This window comes from Rhamphochromis sp. 'chilingali' (assembly GCF_963969265.1).
Source record: "Rhamphochromis sp. 'chilingali' genome assembly, chromosome: 14".
NCBI lineage: Eukaryota > Metazoa > Chordata > Actinopteri > Cichliformes > Cichlidae > Rhamphochromis > Rhamphochromis sp. 'chilingali'.
The window spans coordinates 16,066,305-16,085,107 of NC_137941.1; the positions used below are offsets into that span (position 1 = coordinate 16,066,305).

Sequence of the window (18,803 nt, forward strand, 5' to 3'; positions counted from 1 at the left end):
GTTATCTTGATTGGCAAAAGAAAAGTAAATACAAAATCTGCTTCTCACATATACGGCATATAGGGCATTTCCAAGATTTATTTATTTTTTTTCCCAAAACTTCTTCAATTTCTTTCATTACAGCTGTCCTGTGCCAGATGTTCTGTTGACCCACAGTGAGAGGAATCATTTCAGAAACACCAGGAAGACTGAAACTCGTCGCCGGGATCAAGCAGGGCTCGTGATCTTCACCAGCAGCTCCCTCACAAGAAGGATAAACCCAGCATTTCATGAACACTGATGGAGACCTTTGCTTTGTGTAATGTTAGAAGTACTCCGATAATCCTCAGAGGGTCTGGACTTTGACATAATATCATATCTTTAAGTCCTGTAGAAAGTTAAATATATGTTGTGCTCTCTGGTTACTCTGGTATGAATGACTCTGAATTACTTTATGATAAATAACACACTATTGTCAAAAAACAGGGAAAAAATTCCAGATCAAGTTTTTAGTTCAAATACAAGTAATAACCTTTGACTTTAATCAGGTTTTATTTAATTATGTCAGAGAAAACATCATGTGCTCTTCATGTAGCTGAGTACATTCAGTGTTTAAAACAGAAGTTGTGCAGGTCTGAGATCAGCAGTTTTCTGAAACACCAAACTGAGGTACTGTTAATGCTGATGTATAGTGACACAGTTACAGGGGTGATTAATCCTTTTGACTTTTTGTCTTTAAATTTATCAATAAAACAGCTGCAGCTTTCACTGACAGCACATGTGGTACTTTAACCTTTGTACTGTTTTCTTCAGTTAATTTTGGAGTTACTACAAAGATTGAAGACATAGGATGATCTGTCTGCTGTCACTGGGTGGTGCTGAGGTCTGAACTGAGGATGGCTCCTGTAATCACAAACAGAACAGAATCATCACAAACTGAATGTTACGGTTCGGCGTTGGCAGTGTATTGTTTTAGGCTTTTTGTTTTGGCGTGACTGTTATGTGTTTCCTGTTTTACTTTGAAATTCTGTGTTATCTTAGTGTTCAGTTTACGTTTCCTTGTCTCGTCAGGTCTTATTTGCCCCAGCCGTGTATCCCTCCTGTGGTCCATTCCCTAATTGCTCCTTCTATGTATTTAAGCCCTGTGTTTCTGTATGTCATGGTCGCGATCCCCCCCCCGGTTGTAAATAGTTTGGCGCCTTGTGTTTGGTGATGTAAATAAATGTCGTATCTTGCTTTAAATCTCGTCTTGGGATTATTTTTGTGGAAGTTGCACGCCGGTTGCCTAGGCCGGGGTGTAACACTGAAATATAAAGTTTATCTCAAATCTGAAATAGAGCTGATCCTTCTCTGTCCTCACACACTCGGGATCTGAAGTTATTCAGTCCTACCGTTCTGCCGACAGCTGTTTATTTTTTATTTGTTTTAAAGGCCTTATATACTAACACATTTTCTAATATCATGTTTACCTTTGAGTTGTTGATGCTTTATAAATGGACATCTGCAAAGATGAGATGATGGAGCAGGTTTCAGTCGAGGTTCAGTCTGCTGCTGCATCCTGGTCACAACATACGGAGGTGTTATCAGCTCAGTATTGAACAAGAAATATTAATGTTTCAAGTTATTTGTCCTAAAGCAGCGGTCTCCAACCTTTTTTGCGCCACGGACCAGTTTATGCCCGACAATATTTTCACGGACCGACCTTTTAAGGTGTCGCGGATAAATACAACAAAATAAAACCAATACCGGTACCGAAAAAAAGAAGATTTATTCATAACACACAAAAGACCCAGGAAAACCAAGTTAACGATAAAAACGATAACAAAATAACGCTGAAAACCCATAAAAACCCTGAAAACCATACATTTCACACCTGAGCCTCAACTCTCGCGGCCCGGTACCAAACGGCTCACGGACCGGTACCGGTCCGAGGCCCGGGGGTTGGGGACCGCTGTCCTAAAGGATGCAAGCTGTACAGAGTACTGCACATGTGACTTTGTGAACATAACTCATTAAAAATAATTCGGACAGTTTTTTAACCTGAATATTTGTATCAAACTCAGTAAAAAAAAATGCTATAAAAAAAAAAAATCAGTGTGTGATTCTTACTCTGAATCTGAATAAGTACGCGGGACCACTGCGTGCAGTAAGACCATCTCTTTTACTTCCTGTATTACCATTCCCCCGGCATGCATTGCCAGTGCGTAACATGTAATTACACAATCAAACAATGAACACATACTGCCCATACAACAAATGTACCAGAGACAATTATGAATACACCACATCTCCCCTTTTAAACAAAAACAGAATATTACTTTTCTCAGGACAGAACTTCCAACCAGACTACCTCTTGATTCTTTTTTTTTTTTTCTCTTTTTCAAAGCCATACAAGAACATCTGGCAAACAATCTGCATTACATTTTTAACCTTTTCTTTTTCTTTTCTTTTTTTGACAACTCTCTTTAGATTTATTTTACTGTGCTCTACAAAACCATTATAACACAGTTATATAACAACAACCTTTTTTTTTTTTTCTCTTACAGATCTAACTTTTTAGGTTTGACTATTGGCCTCCCTGACTTGGTTCTGACCACATCAGTGTTAACAGGTGTAGCAGGGATCACACTGGGTGTTTGAGGCTTCTGCAACACAGGCACATTAGCAGGTTCATGCACAGGTGAACTTAAAGGAATCAAATACACACGATTACGCCTCACAGTCCCTTGTGGTAACTCCACTGTTTATGATCGGGGTGTAGAGTGATTTTGGATAAGAGTGCCTGTAGTTTTGACATCCGTCGCCCAAACTTGCTCTCCTGGGGACAGGCTGCATAAAGGTTTTGCGCGGTGGCGCCTGTTGAAGTTTGCCATCTCCATCATCCTCTTCTCCCTTTCCTTTTGAGTGAGCAGTGTGTTGTCCGGCAGTGTAGGCTCCAGCTGCGATGGAAGCATCGGCAGTGTGGTTCGCAGACGTCTGCCCATTAAAAGCTCTGCAGGGCTGTATCCGGACTGCAGTGGTGTAGCTCTATAGGCAAGAAGAGCTAGATAAGGATCAGCTGCTTTTTTCAGAAGATTTTTTACAGTCTGCACAGCACGTTCTGCTTCTCCATTACTTTGCGGAAACTTGGGACTGCTTGTGATGTGTTTAAAGCCGTATGCTGCTGCAAAGTCTGTAAAGATTTGACCTGAATACTGTGGCCCATTATCAGACATGAGGACCTCTGGGATGCCATGACGGGCAAAGAAAGATTTCAGGTGAGTAATGACGTCGTTTGATTTTGTCCTGTTTAACAAAGCAATCTCAACAAATCTAGAGTGATAGTCAACCGCGATAAGGTAAGTTTTCCCTCCCAGCTCGAAAAGATCTGTGCCCACTCTCTGCCATGGGCGGGCAGGGTATTCTGTTGGCATGAGTGGCTCACTGTTATTGTGTCTTTCTTGAATACACGTTTTGCCCTTGAGCACAATCTCAGAGATTTGTTGACTCAGCCCGGGCCACCACACTGTTTGGCGTGCACGAGCTTTACATTTTACAACACCTTGGTGTCCTTCGTGTAGTTTTTCCAGCACCTCGTTTCTCATTGCTGAAGGAATGATAAGCCGTGTGTCTTTTAACAAAAGGCCGTCTTCAACAGTGAGCGTGGCTCGGTCAGGCCAGTAATTTCGCAGTAAAGGCTCTTGTTTTGCATGTTCTGGCCAGCCTTCGGTGCAGATGTCCATGACGCGAGCACACACACTGTCGCTTTTCAGTTGTTCCTTCAGTGTTTGCATATATGATGAACTGACAGGCATGTTTGCTACAATACTGTCCACATATATGTCTGTGCTTTCCATTAGCTCTTTGTCTGACAGGTTCATTGGTTTTTTTCTGAGGTGAGCGGGACAAAGTATCTCCTGTCCAGAGCGATTTCCCTGGGGCGTACTGCACAGTGTACGAGTAACGCATGAGTCTCATTCTGAATCGCTGGATCCTGGGTGGCAAGAGATCCAGAGCTTGTCCTCCCAGTAAGGAAACGAGAGGTTTGTGGTCCGTTTCAAGACAAAAATGTTTACCAATCAGGAAATCACGAAAACACTCACACGCCCATGTTGATGCCAGTGCCTCTTTTTCCACTTGTGCGTATCGTGGTTCAGTAGGAGAAAGGGACCTCGATGCATACGCTACTGGTCGCCATCCTTCTTCCCACAGCTGCAAAAGAACACCTCCGAGACCATAGGATGAAGCATCTGCTGATACTTTATTGTCTCTGTTGGGGTCATACATTGCGAGCACTGGGGGTGAGGTCAGGGCATCTCGTAATGTTTTGAAAGCTCTCGCTTGGTCAGTTCCCCAATACCATGCGTTCTTTTTGGAAAGAAGATCTCGCAGGGCTTTGTCTTTTTCAGCTAAATGGGGGATGAACTTGCCCACTTGATTCACCATGCCCAGAAAACTGTGCAACTCTGACACATTAGTTGGCTCTGTCATTTCTGTAATTGCCTCCGTTTTCTTCGGGTCAGGACTGATACCTGTATCCGCTATGATGTGACCCAAGAAAGCAACCTTGCTCTGGGAGAGCTCGCATTTTTCAACATTCAGCGTTATGCCTGCTTTTTCCAGTCTTTGCAGTGTAGCATGGCGACGGGAATCATGCTCCTGATGGTTACGTCCCCACACCAACACATCGTTAATGTGACACACCACTCCTTCGAGACCCTCGATGACCTCCGCCATCATGCGCTGAAAGTGTTCGGGCGCTGAGTTGATCCCAAACGGTAGGCGGTTAAAGTGGAACCGCCCAAAGGGTGTGATGAAGGTGGTGAGTTTGGCAGACTCATCGGACAGGGGAATCTGCCAGAAGCCCATGTTGGCATCCAGTTTGCTAAACACTTTGGCTCCTGCGAGCATTCCGAGACTTTGTTCAACCGATGGCAGCACATATTTTTCACTGCACACATACTCATTTAGTCCGGTAAAGTCTACGCAAAGTCTTAGCCTAGGGCTGTTTTTCTTTGGAACAACAACCATGCCGGCACACCAATCCGTTGGTTCCTCAACTCGGGTAATGACACCAAGCTCTTCCATTCATTGGAGTTCCTCCTTTACCCTTCCCATTAGAGGCAGAGGAATCCTTCGCGGAGTTTTGAGTGAGTACGGCACAGCATTCGGTTTGAGTTTAATGTGATAGGCCCGCTGCACTTTCCCTAGACCATTGCAAAGTTTAGGGTAAGTAGTCTTCAGGGTGTGCATTGAAACCGCGTCAACTCACACCAGCAGGCCAAGAGCTGTAATGGCGGGCAGGCCTAGCAGTGGAGTGCTCAGGTTTCTTACAACATAGACCTTCTCTGTTGTCTGTTTCGCTCCGTAGTTGAGCTGTAGCTTTGTAAAACCTGCAACGTCCAGTGGTGTTTTTCCAGGGCCTAACAAAGGTTTTTCTGGCTGCTGGAGAACTGGTCTGTGTTCGTTAGCAAAAATCTTTGATAAGTCCGAGTCAGCAATTACAGTCACATCTGCTCCAGTATCCAATTTGAAAGTGATTTTTGCATCTTTCACTTGTATGATGGCTGTCCACGCCTGGCCGTCACTTGAAACTGAGCCTAGGAAGAAACCTTGCTCCTCTTCCTCCTCAATACTTTGCACTGTCTTGCTTTGTCTGCAGAGTCGCTGGTAGTGACCTTTTTTTCCACATAAATGACATTTTGCATCATTTGCTGGGCACTCAGGTTTCGGATGTGGAGAGCCTCCGCACTTGTAGCATTTATTACTTTGTCTCTTGCTATATTGCTGTTGTGTTTTGACAGTTTTATTTTTGAACATGTTGAACTTTGTTTTGTCGTGCTTTTGTATCACTCTGTCAACTGTTTTTGCATTTACATGCATTACATTTGTTTCACTTCTCAAAGCTGACGGTTGCTTTTTGATTTCTTCTGACTGCCTGGCCATTTTTATAGCTTTATCCAAGTCCAAGTCTTTTTCCATCTGCATGCGCTCAGACAGCCTCGTGTCGGCCAAGCCCACTACTATTCTGTCTCTTATCAGTTCATCATGGAGCGGTCCGTAGTTACAGTGCTCTGCTAATGCATGCAAAGCAGTCACGAATGCATCAACAGTCTCATTCGGCTCTTGTTTGCGCATATTAAAACATGCGCGCTCATAAACAACATTTTTCCTGACAATGAAAAAGTTGTGGAAGCTATCTCTCACTTTAGCATAGTCCCGTTGGTCTACATCACTTAACTTTAGTCCTCTCAGGACGTCATCCGCTTCGTCTCCCATACAATATATGAGAGTGTTCACTTGGTTTTCCTCCGAGCTCGCAGACAGATTACTTGCCTGACGGAATCTCTCGAAGCGACGGACCCATCTTGTCCATTCGTGTGGTTTGGAAAAATCAAAGGGCTCCGGTGGTTGGATGCTAAACGTAGCATTGGGAGTGCTAGCCGCGGTGCTAACTCCTGCCCTCGGACGATCGTCTACGTCGTCATTCGGCATTTTGTTTCCACCTTCCCCTTCTCCTCACACTCAGCAGATGTATGGAGTCTTACAAGTCACACAGCACTTCTGACACCATGTGTGATTCTTACTCTGAATCTGAATAAGTACGCGGGACCACTGTGTGCGGTAAGACCATCTCTTTTACTTCCTGTATTACCATTCCCCCGGCATGCATTGCCAGTGCGTAACACGTAATTACACAATCAAACAATGAACACATACTGCCCATACAACAAATGTACCAGAGACAATTATGAATACACCACAATCAGATGAAAAATGTAACATTTTAACTTAAGCTGACAAGCGGAAGTAGTTGGTTTCAGTACATAAGTATCGGGCTTTGCTATTTAATCCATAGCTATTGACTAATGAGGGGTTACTGAAGGTTTTTAAAAGTTGGCGTTAATGTCCTTCCACATGTGGAAAGCGACAGAAAACATGCTGCTGTTTGCACATATTTAATAATCAGCTCTGCACAGGAGCAGAAGCAGAGTCCAGCCTGTTGCTCTTACAGTATAATACTCATAATAAAAGTACAGTAACCGTGGTTAGTCACTAAGCAGCCCGGTGCGTTTCTCTTGATTTCTTTAGTCATGGTAAATTCATTCACCTGCAGGGGTTAGCTAAACAAACTTTACAAAACAAGTTTCTCCGAAAGCCGAGTGCTCATTTTAGCTAGCTAAGGACCTAAATTATGGATTATCTTAAAAAACACATTTAATTTACCAAAAATATTGCGGTGGGGCCTCAGGTCCTCCTGTCCGGTAGTCCAATTTACTGAAGAACACCTCAGGCTGTCACTTTGAAATAGTCGGTAATGTAAACGCTGGACCTCTCAGCATCTGCCATTCCCGAACAGACACGTGCAAGTTTGTCCGTGACCGCAGCCGCGTCGTCAGTGTTTTCTCCAGTCATTGGTCAGCATTATAATATATGCAAATACATGCGGGTCGGAATCCCCGCCCTCCCAGCGCGCCCCCGGACGCCAAAACAGTGCCAGCAGAGTGAAACTGAAAAATGGTTTGAAACCGAAAAATGGATTGAAACTGAAAAAAAAAATTGTAAGTGAAAACAAAAAAAATTACAGTTTCAATTAATTGTTTTTCACTATCAATTTTTTTTTCCGGTTTCAATACAACATTTTTCAGTACATTTATTTCAGTTACAATATTTTTTTTTCAGTTTCAATATTTTTTTCGGTTTCGTTTCAAGTTGGCATCGTTCTGATTCCATAGAAGAGCAAAGACGTGGAGCCGTTACCGACATGGTGAGCTGAGCTCAGAGTGAATGAAAACATGATCCATAACAGCTGCGCTGTTCCTGTAATCACCACTAAAACCTTTACTGGGAAAATGTTAGCGGGAGTTATTCATCAAAGCACCTCATCAAGAAACGCTGAGACGAAGAAAAGCAAATTTTGTTGATGCTCCATCCACTGCCCTTTGTTTTTTACACAGCGAAAAATCTCCAGTAAGCCTCAAGATGTCGTATTAAAATATGCAGATGAACAAACAGGGGGGAGTCTAAAGGCATATTAATTTCAAAGCTTTCTTAACATTTTTCAGATTGAAAGTGAAATATATAATATATTTTTTAATGTATGAAATTTTATTAAATGGCATTAATATTTTAAAATATAAAAAAGAGGTTTATTAGGCTGGACACTGAATTATCATTAATATTAATTAATGTGTAAAACATCATAATGTCTGTTTTCAGCAACACAAAAAAAATTGCCTCCTATTAAGAGACAACAGAGAAAAGGTCAATTGTTTATGCCTTAGTTTAGATTATTTTATTTGACTTTGACCTTTGACTGTACTTGATATTATTTATAGATTTTTGCCTTTTCTGTTTTCTTTAAAAAATGTGATATGGGATGGGATGTACATTCAATCAAAGGGTTTAGTTTTTGCTTTTATTGTTGTTTTTTGACATATGTTGCATGCAGTTGAAATCTATCACAAACCACCTCTTATCTCATCTAAGTACAAAAACACACTTTGAGGTCATACAAAATTAAATATTAAAGATTGGTTACTGATAAACTAAAGAAGTGATACTGAAGCTTTGAAGTGGCTCATATCTTAAGCTGTGCATAATGAGCTGTACGCTGACAGAATGATGCATTCCTGTTTAGAGGTTACTCACTGCAGGCTGAGCTACAGGAAATCAAAGTTTATTTTATGTTTGCAGAAAATCATGTTTCTGCTTTTTAATTCCCTTTATACAGTATTGGTTTATTTATATAATACAGCAGCTGGATCTTTAGCTAGCAACTCACCATGCGACAAAATGCAACCAAACAGTTTGTCTACTTACTGATGTTTGTTAAGCTGATAGAAATGCTGAATTACCTGCCAGTTAAAAAGAAACATCACTCACTTCATGCTTCCACCTCTTCTGTAGAGTTAGCTAGATGCTGAAGTAGTGTAAACACAACTTACAGTCACCTGCACTTTCTTAAACGCTATAAATGATGCTCTTGAACCTAAAGTAACAAGTCCATTTTGAAAATGTAGTAGAAAGTACAGATATTTGTTTATAAAGGTAGGGAGTAAAATTAAAGAGTTATCAGAAAAATAAATACTCCAGTAATGTACAGATAAAAAAAAAGTGTTTCTACTTCGTTATTTCTGCCCTCTGACAACAAAACACCACTTTCTACAGTACAATATTATTTATTCAAATACTGTTCGTGAGCGTATTGGATTACGGTGTGGTCAAACACTACCTGTTTATGCCCTGTCCTTATCTTCAACATCATGCTGCTCTGTTGTATCGTAATTGCTCCTTGGGGATAAATAAAGTCTTTCTGATTCTGACTACTTTTACAACATCAACAACAACAACAAAAAAAAACCCTGTAGAATGAAGGAGGGCATCACATAAAAGCTTCCAGTTCATCAAATCTGACTGAGCAGTCCTTACCTTTAAAAACAATCACTTTTCTTCCTTGGTAAATGGCCTGCATTTGTATAGCGCTTTTCTAGTCCCTAAGGACCCCAAAGCGCTTCACACTACATTCAGTCATTCACCCATTCATTCACACACTGGCGATGGCAAGCTACATTGTAGCCACAGCTGCCCTGGGGCACACTGACAGAGGGGAGGCTGCCGGACACTGGCGCCACCGGGCCCTCTGACCACCACCAGTAGGCAAACATGGGGTTAGTATCTTGCCCAAGGATATTTGGCATGCAGCCAGGAGGCAGCCTGGGATCGAACCACCGACCTTCTGATTAGTGGCTGACCTGCTCTGCCACCTGAGCTACAGCCACCCATCCTTGCCTGTTCTGTATTATATGTTTCTTAATCTCTGGTGAAGTTATAGCACATTTTCTAAAAAAGTAACTTTTAGCTGCCCCCTTATTAATAGGGGGTCATCCCCTATATATGATGTGTTAGATTTTTACACCAGATGTAAACTGCTACACAATAGAGCTACTATCTGACTTTCTCCCAAGGAAATAAAGCAGCTGTACCTTTAGCTTACAGACAGATTGTGCAACACACTGAACAGAAACAGTGTGTGCGTTTTTTGATATTTGTTGAGCTGTTTGAAATTTGCTTCCGTGTTTAATTGCCACTTAAAAAAACATTACTCCCTTTTATCCTCTTGTGTGACCCTAGAGAGATGCGTAAGTGCAATGACCACAAGCTACTCAGATCAGTACTAAAACGCTGTTCTGGATCATTCCAGCCCACTTTAACCCCTGAATGTACTTCTATAAATGATGCATAAATTATGTGTGTGTGTGTGGGGGGGGGGTTGTTTGTTGGTTTTTTTCCCTTTTTCTTTTCTTCATTGAGATAACAACTGGTGATGGATACACTAGAGGCTGTCTTTTATACGTTGTGGCTTCCTCCATTTAGGTTCAAATTAGTGTGATGCTTGAAAGTGTCCAGTGAAGCGCAATTACTCCCAGCAAATGTCTTAAACCTAAAGTACAAAGTAACAAAGTATTTGTATTTCATTATTACCCATTTCTGCTCTTGGAGAAAGAGAGTACATTCAAACTCGAAGCTTTTTTTTTGTTGCCTTTCGTTTCACACACACATTAAACCACAAAGGTAAAACTGAGTAACGAGGACAATTGATAGACCATTGAGTTTGTGACAATTGCGATTGCATTTGTATCATGCTAAAGCCAGAGAGAGGAACCCAGACAGATAGTAAGCAATCTGTGGGGCTTTTTAGTTCAGCTCAATTGAACCTCAACTTCAGTTCAATTACATTTTATTTATATAGCACCAAATCACAACCCCAGCATTCATATTTAATAGTGCATAGGTATTTCTAACACATCGTACCAGTCAGACCTATTAGTAGATCTAATTTTACCACAGCTGAAAGGAACTTGACAGGTGCATGACAGCTCATAATACCCCCAGTTTTCCTCCAATCAAAGAAGAGAAACAAACCTACCTTCCTCTATTCTACATTAAAACAATTGGTCAGTAAAAATCTGTTGAATTGCAAGTGATTAGTGAGAGGCAAGCCATAACATAACAAGTTTTCATTTGCATCTTTTAGCCAAATAATGGATGTAAAGACAATATAACTCTGCTGTTTATGCTGTTCTGTTTATCATATATTTTCTAACCCTACAGACTTTTTTCTTGTTGGAAGCTAGCTGTTCATTCTGAAGGTGTAGCAAGATGCAAAATGTGGCACAGTTGTTTATGCCACCAAGTCCAGACAGCTTCCGTCCCTTTAGTCGCGAGTCCCTTAAAGCCATCGAAAAACGGATTGCTGAAGAGAATGCCAAGAAACCCAAACAAAAGAAGGAAGAATGCAAAAATAAAATTAAGCTTACACCCAGCCGTGACCTAAAGGAAGGCAAATCACTCCCCCTTGTATATGGGGACATTCCAGATGGCCTGGTGTCGATACCACTGGAGGACCTGGATCCCTACTACAATAATCAGAAGGTAGGTTTGTTTGAATTTAACCTTGAGCACTAAGCTCAAAGTTTAGATCACTGCTCTGAACACAAGAGAATCAGGATTGGATTGTGCCTCATAAGGAAGAAGGCTATTGTGACAAAGAAAACATTTTTCCATTTAGATTAAGTCATCATTTGTGACACTGCATGCAGGTATTATTATGGTACTTTTGGCTTTAAAATGTAAAAATGATTTTAATGACATTTGTCATCAATATATAAAGGTGCTTATTAATTATTGCTGACATTTAGTAAGCAAGATATAACTACTCTTATATCTTAGTCAGCTGGCAGTAGTGTGCAAAAGTCTTGAACCACACTTGATTACCACTGCAAAGGAGGTAATGTTTTTGATATGTGCATGTGTCATTCTGTCTGTAAACACTTTTGATCTGACTCTGTTTTAATATTGATCTGAAGGTTAAAATAAAAATACTGCTTTAAAGAGCTATTTAAAATTCAAAACTACATTTCTTGCTGGCACTGATTGTATTGACAAAATATAGGTATACAGGGAATGATACTGTCATGGTCCTGGGTCATTTTGACCCAGTGTTCTTAGTTTTCCTGTGGTATTGTATTTTGTTCCTTATGTTCATTGGATTGTTTGGTTTGGTATTTGGATTCCCCCTGTGTCCATGCTTTTATTGTGGTGTTTGTTATGGTACCGTGTTCCCGTCCTTTGTGTTCTGTGTTCTCCTCATCCCCTTGTGTATTCATCCTTGTTCTCTGCCTCTCTCTCTCTCGGCCTCTTTCTCTGTGTACTGTGTTGTGTTTAAGGTCCACATCTTGGTGTCAGTATTTTCAGTTTCGTGTCCTCCCCGCTCGGTCATGAGTAATTGTCCTCAGCTGTGTTCCCCGTGTGTTCCCACTTCCCTCATTACCTTCTGTGTATTTATGTCAGAGTATCCCTTTGTTCCGTGTTGCGTTGTCCCTCTAGGTCAGGGGTGTCAAACTCAAATACACAGTGGGCCAAAATTCAAAACTGGAACAAAGTCGCGGGCTAACATTAATATTTATTGGAAAAAAAAAAATCTTCCTCTAGATATAAGAATGAATCTTTTCTTATGGACTCAAACACGTTTTGCTGAAAAACTGAATATGGAACAAGCAAAGCTTAATACTAAACAATATATATATATTAACTGTATAATACCAGTAGGCCAGCTCTAATAGTAATTTGGTATGGCTTCGCGGGCCAAATGTAATTAGGGACAGAGTTTGACACCTATGCTCTAGGTTGTGTGCGTTCCCCTGTGACTTCCCAGCGCCTCAGCTTTAGTTTCTCCCAGTATAGTTTTGTATCACTTCTTATGTTCCTATTAATAAAGACCTGCCTTTTGAGTTTATCCCGCGTGTCTTGAGCCGTGCATTTGGGTCCTCTCTTGCCTTCACATAGCCGCCGCATGACAGATACATGGTAATATCACATTACTTTGACCTTATTTGACCTCTAATTAGAGGTCAGATGTTTGAACTTTCATAAAATGTTTGTATTAGCAAAATTTAGGAAAGGACACTAGTATATGGGGATTCTAAATTTCACATTACTCCATACTTTATGTGACCTCTGATCTCACTTTTATGTTTTCATCATTTTACATCATGTGATATAGAATGTATTATATTTATAAAGAAAGTATTGTCAGCGAAAGAAAATTAGTCTACATAGATTAAAAAAGAATAGAAAATAAGTATGCTTTACATTATGCCAAGTATATTAAAATGTGTTTCAACAGGGCAAATAACAAATGGCTGCACTATGTACTTGCTTTTACCACACTAAAAACATCTTAAAATACATTTAAAAAGAAGAAAGAAAATAAAATGAAGATGTACAAACATAATGCGGTTTCCTTAATAGTAAATAACTGCACAGAGCTGCCTTAGTGGAGGTTTGGACTTTTTGCTTTCAAGGAATCAGACTTTCTTGTCACTTGTAATTCTTGCAAGTGGTGTTGAGCAATAGTTCTCAAGGCTTCCTGAAAAATTTTCTTTGGTCATTGGCTGGTTTTACACTCATTTTCAAAAAAATCCAAACCTATATGGCCATGTATGAAAAACAGATTGCCCCCTAAACTTAATAACTGATGACAAAATTACCCCAAGAGCGCATCGATCATTCATGAAAGAGGTCACAAAAGACCCCAGAATACATCCAAAGAACCGCAAGTCTTATTTTCCCCACTTAAGGTCAGTGTTTATGACTCCACCATAAGAATAGAAAAAGAATAAAACAGAATAGCTCTTTATTGTCATTGTACATGTACAATGAATTTATGGGTGTTCCAAGCAAACTGTGCAAAAATTCAATATAAATAGTAAGGTGAGGAATAAATAACAAACAGGAGAGATACACACAATCAAGAGGAAAATATACAAACTAGAGGAATATATGCAGGGGTGTCTTCAAAATGCCTTGGAAATAGTGACAAGGTTTGAGTATAAAGTCCATGTGTAGGTGCCTTGAGTGATGGAGAGTTACTCAGACCGTGGCTCAGATTGCTTTCTTTTCATCATCACCCTTCATCTCCGTTTGTCACGTCACATCTGCCCTTAACAAATAGGAAAAAATCCAGCCAGAATAAATCCTGACACAGGACCTGAGCAAAGCATCTGGTTGTTGACTTCATAAACAGCCATCTGTAAAACATGGTGAAGTCTCTGTCAGAGCTACATTTCAGCCAGTGGTGGTGGAGATCTTGTCAAATTTAATGTAATTATGAACACAGAAATGTGCTGACAGATTTTCTTATACCTTCCTATACCATCTGGAAAGCGCATGACTAGTAATCATTCACATTTTTCTGCATGACAATGATCCCAAACACACTAACAATGAAGTAAAAGCATACCCAGATTGGAAAACACACAGTGAAATACTATCAGGTCTCCTAGGAGTCCAAAGCTTAAGATTACTGAAGCAGTTTGGGATCATCTTGACAGAACAGGAAAAAAAGCAGCCAACATCCAAAGAAGAGCATTGGAAGCTCCCTCAAGAACTATGTCTGAAGACTACTTAAAGCAATTCCAATGAAAGCTTGCCTAAGACATTTCAAGCTGTAAAATAAAGGTGGTCATACCAAATATTGACAAACTCTGCACAAACTCTGTTTTTGCCTTATATATTGTATTTCTATATATGTTTGCAGATGTCTCAATAAATCTCTCAATATTTAAAAATTTTAAATATAAAAAGTGGCTCAACACTTTTGCAAGTATTATATGTTATATAGATGTAAATTATAATGATACAATGCAAGACAGCGAAAGAGTATCCATATGTATAAGAGTATAAAGATGTATAAATGTCTGTCTTTTCTCTCCCAGACTTTCATTGTATTAAACAAAGGAAAGGTCATTTTTCGCTTCAATGCCAGTCCAGCCTTGTACCTCCTGAGTGCCTTCAACCCTCTACGAAGGCTATCAATTCAGATTCTAGTACACTCATATCCTTTTATTGGGATATGAATCTGATACGCATGAATAATGTTGATGCTGAGCTGTCTGCTGATGTAAGCCCAGGGTTTTGATGCATTCTCAATCATCCAGGAAAGTAAATCTCCAAAAGTTGATTCATGGCCATTGATCAGTGGTCTTTGATCAGTGGGTTTTGGTCAGCGGTTGATGATCAATGGTCATGAGAATTTGCATAATTAAGATTACTGACCTCCAAGCCCATTGTTCCTTCAGTCATTATGCAAATGTGCTGTTTATAAGATTGGGGAAAACTGTAGTCAGCTTGGATGAGTGACGAAATGTTTCTCCCACAAAACGCTACGTCCAGATGAACAGAATCAACTTTTGGAGATAAGCCCAGGGTTACATGTTCACGTTGTTACTTTATTTATACGGGAAAAAAAATACTTTCACAACAAAATCTGTTACTTCCTTGACAACAGCCTGTAAATTGTTCAGCGTGGTGATCATGTGCACTATTCTCACTAACTGTGCATTTATGACACTGAGCGATCCCCCTGAGTGGGCAAAGAACGTGGAGTAAGTGTTCTACAAACATACATAACATACACACAGTGTAGATACTGTGAAGAGTAACTGGTGTTCCTTTTTCTAACAGGTACACATTTACAGCGATTTACACCTTTGAATCCCTCGTTAAAATTTTAGCTCGGGGGTTCTGTATAGGAAAGTTCACATTTCTAAGAGATCCCTGGAATTGGCTGGATTTCTCTGTCGTTGTCATGGCGTAAGTACAGGGCTTTTTCATTATTTTTGTAGTTTTTGTCACACATCTGGAATTGACTCGCCAAAGAAAAAAATAATCAGGCTTTTATAAACAGAGACATTGCTTGTTGGTGTTATTTTTTGGTACTGACTGTAGCTTCATTATTACTGTTTTTGCATGGTTCTATGTTACACCTACTGTCATCTCTGTAAATTTTCTAAAATAATTATAATTGTTCTTGCAGGTATGTACCCCTGGGCAATGTTTCAGTCCTTCGGACATTCAGAGTACTAAGAGCTTTCAAAGCAGTTTCTGTCATTCCAGGTAAGCAGTTACCATTTTTGTTTTGTTCTTTTATGTTTTAATAATTATATATAATAATTAATTGGATCCCTTTTGGTGCGTGGATATTTTCCTCTCGCTTAACTGTGGACCTTTCTGTGAGCTACACAAGAAGAGCTAATTTTGTTTGCACAGTTATTCTGTGAACTGTGCAATTTTGTTTGTCCATGGAGCAAAATGCAAAACCATGTACTGCTCTACCACTTGGATCTCTAACTAGTTTATAGTATAATTTAGCCTCCACCCACTTTTCATATGGTTAAAGAAGCCATACTATTCCATAAAGGGTGGTCTTATTAGTGTCTTATTGGTGAAGGCATGTCTTCCATTTTACTGTTTTCTGGCTTATAGACACATTCAGATTTCTTAGATAAATCAATCTCGAGTTAGAAAATACATGTTAATAAATGATAAGTTGGCTTACATGACTTAGGATGCATGTCATCTTATGACTGGTTCTATAGATGGCAATAAAAAAGACAAAGAGTGCTCTCATTCTAAGTCCATGAATGCTCAAATGAAATCAAAGGAGCTTGCAAAGAAAAGCGTCTGGACTTCTTTAAGTTGCTTGAAGACGTTTCACCTCTCATCCGAGAAGCTTCTTCAGTTCTAAGGTCAAATGGTGGAGAGTCCCAGATATAAACCTAGTGGGAGTTTCCCCCCACAGAGGGACAAAAGGACCCCCTGATGATCCTCTAATCGCCTGAGCCAAGGTGTGAAACTGGGTGTGGGTCCCAATCAGCCAGAGTTTCGGGTGAGCTCATTGTGAAACCTGGCCCCACCTTATCATGTGAATTCCTGAGGTCAGATGTCCCAGTGGGCATTAAGGCATCTGGGAAGGGATCTCAAAACTGGATTATAGATGGCAGAGAGTTGGTGTCTTAACAATGTGGTGTATGCTGTACAGTGCAGCGAGGAATGCCCAGACCTCTACATTGGAGAGACCAAACAGCCACTTCACAAGCGCATGGCACAACACAGAAGAGCCACCTCCACAGGACAAGACTCAGCAGTCCATCTGCATCTTAAGGATAAAGGACACTCTTTCGAGGATGCCAATGTTCACATTTTGGACAGAGAGGACAGATGGTTTGAAAGAGGAGTGAAAGAAGCCATCTATGTCCACTGTGAGCGACCATCTTTGAATAGAGGCGGGGGTTTACGACACCAACTCTCTGCCATCTATAATCCAGTTTTGAGATCCCTTCCCAGACGCCTTAACGCCCACTCACATCCTGGGCCATCTGACCTCAGGAATTCGCATGATAAGTTGGGGCCAGGTTTCACAATGAGCTCACCCGAAACTCTGGCTGATTGGGACCCACGCCCAGTTTCACACCTTGGCTCAGGCGATTAGAGGATCATCAGGGGGTCCTTTTGTCCCTCTGTGGGGGGTTACTCCCACTAGGTTTATATCTGGGACTCTCCACCATTTGACCTTAGAACTGAAGAAGCTTCTCGGATGAGAGGTGAAACGTCTTCAAGCAACTTAAAGAAGTCCAGACGCTTTTCTTTGCAAGCTCCTTTGACTACGATGACCTGGATGACTGAGAACCTTCACAGACCTATAGCTCAAATGAAATATGCTATAAATACAGCTACAAAGCCTTCTAAAATTTCCAAAAATGGATTGAATAATGGCGGCACCATTGAACAAGGAAAAAGAATATATTGAATAAAGACGCCATTGTTGACAGTAAGTGTTTCTAAAGATAAAATCCACTGGCATCACTTTGTATTGTTTGCTTATACATGCTAATAATATTTACTGTTTCTTAACTGACTGTAATCAATTTTGTGTTTGACAGGCATAAAAGCCATCATTAGTGCATTGTTCCAGTCTGTGAAGAAACTCACTGATGTGATGAGTCTCACCGTTTTCTGCTTGAGCGTCTTTGCCCTAATAGGGTTACAACTGTTTATGGGCAATCTGAAAAATAAGTGCATACGAGAAGATTTTTCAAAAGGTTATTGGAATAACACAAATGCGACTGTGGACTTTGAAAACATGAGTGAGTATTTGATTTTCCTCTTTAATGCTTTTTTAACACTGTCACAGTACACACACACAAATATATATATTAGGGGTGCAACGATACACAAAATTCACGGTTCGGTTCGGTTCGATACTTTGGTGTCACGGTTCGATATTTTTTTGATACAAAAAAATGTTCATGCCTCTTTAATTTGTCATTTATTAAAATTATAAATATATATTTTAACTCAAAAGTACAGTTTTTAAATTTAACCCTAACCCTTGTGCGCGTTTTTTATTTTGACAGCGAATGCGCACCTGCGGACCACTTATGTGCAGCCCTGGTTATTTAGCTCGTCATATTGCAGCCACAGAAATTCTTTTGTCCATGAAACCATAAAGCTGCACTTTCTTTTTGCCTTATAGTCTCATTTGTCATAACTTCTCCGTTTTGTGGTAAGCTTTTCTTTGGCTGTCACTTCTTCACCCCGACCTGTCTTATTTGGCTCAGCAGAACTAAAATATATATACTGCTACTTTTACACACGGACTCACATAAGCTCAGCGATTCTCTGCGCGATCAACCTCTCACATGTTTAAGCTTGCTGCGGGAGATTTCACTTGTCATGTTTGCATAGTAAGCTAACGATTAATAAGACGATGTCAGAGGAATTGGTGCACAAATTATCATCACTCACAGATCAGTGCTGTCGCTCTCTATACACAGTTCGCACGATTGCAAAGTGAAAGCAAAAAAACAAGCGATTTCAATATGTCACATATTGACAGTGGCTCACCGATGCCAATGACATAATTACCCAGCTACATTTCTGAAAGAATGCAAAAGCATTGACATATATTTTTCCTACAATAGCCCGACGGGCAGGGAAGA

The 18,803-nt window shown here is 40.3% G+C and overlaps 2 long non-coding RNA genes and 1 pseudogene across 3 annotated transcripts in view; 1 reads left to right on the forward strand and 2 right to left on the reverse strand.

Moving 5' to 3' along the window:
• Nucleotides 1-749: 749 nt before the first annotated feature.
• LOC308410343 lies at nt 750-7,316 on the reverse strand. The gene is made up of 3 exons (XR_013974163.1): nt 7,186-7,316; nt 1,449-1,537; nt 750-882 (listed from the first exon to the last, which is right to left on the reverse strand). It is a non-coding gene; the product is annotated as an uncharacterized lncRNA (long non-coding RNA).
• Nucleotides 7,317-13,640: 6,324 nt separating this feature from the next.
• Nucleotides 13,641-14,989, reverse strand: LOC308410409. The gene is made up of 2 exons (XR_013974180.1): nt 14,802-14,989; nt 13,641-14,051 (listed from the first exon to the last, which is right to left on the reverse strand). It is a non-coding gene; the product is annotated as an uncharacterized lncRNA (long non-coding RNA).
• A 347-nt stretch (nt 14,990-15,336) lies between these two features.
• The window catches only part of LOC308410408 (sodium channel protein type 2 subunit alpha-like), a 35,970-nt pseudogene continuing 32,503 nt past the window's right edge, over nt 15,337-18,803 (forward strand). Inside the window, exons 1-4 of the transcript XR_013974692.1 lie at nt 15,337-15,407; nt 15,487-15,615; nt 15,839-15,918; nt 17,745-17,948. The product of XR_013974692.1 is annotated as a sodium channel protein type 2 subunit alpha-like (transcript). The remainder of the gene's footprint in view (nt 15,408-15,486; nt 15,616-15,838; nt 15,919-17,744; nt 17,949-18,803) is intronic.